Here is a 707-nt window from a genome sequence, read left to right as displayed (position 1 = left end):
GGAAAACACATATTTCCGATGGTCTTAGGAACCAAGACACTGCTCCTCCCTGTGTCCAGGCGGGTCTGCTCACATGCAAATATGCCCACATAGGGGTACCCGGTGTGAAGACTACTACCCATGCTTCAAGACAAAATTTCACTTGTCAGTAGAAATAAATATTTCACAATATATAATCACATTTTTTATTAATCACTATGCTTTAATTATGTTTAATTCTGTTCAATTTGTAACAATGAAAATACATCATGCATATCAGATATTTACATTATGATTCATAACAGCAAAATTACAGTTATGAAGTAGCAGCGAAAATAATGTTATGGTTGAGGGTCACCACAAGCTGAGGAGTGGTATGAAAGGGTCCCGTCATTCGGAAGGTTGACGATCACTACTTTAGAGAGCTTCTGAAGCTGTAAACCTTTGGGGGAGCAGGTAGCCTCCTCTTTCTCCCAAAGAATGGCTGGTAAGTTTGAACTGCTAACATTGTGATCAGCATCTCACTGCTTACCAAGCTGCACCATAATACTTAGAGGTGTATCAGAGCTTAAATTCTGAGCTCTTGGTTTTTGGAAAGTTGCAGTTTGCAATGAGAGTCCTAAATCCATTTTGAATCTAGACATAAATTTAACCTCATTGCCTTCTTTCTGTCCATGGTCTGGCAGTGTAAAAAGTTTTGCCCTCGGCATAGTGTTTTTCAAAAAGTG

This window comes from Echinops telfairi, unplaced genomic scaffold, assembly GCF_000313985.2.
Source record: "Echinops telfairi isolate 266 unplaced genomic scaffold, ASM31398v2 ScPeMD7_443;HRSCAF=831, whole genome shotgun sequence".
Classification (NCBI taxonomy): Eukaryota; Metazoa; Chordata; class Mammalia; order Afrosoricida; family Tenrecidae; genus Echinops; species Echinops telfairi.
The sequence above is the reverse complement of the archived record's forward strand: the minus strand, read 5'-3'. Positions refer to the sequence as shown.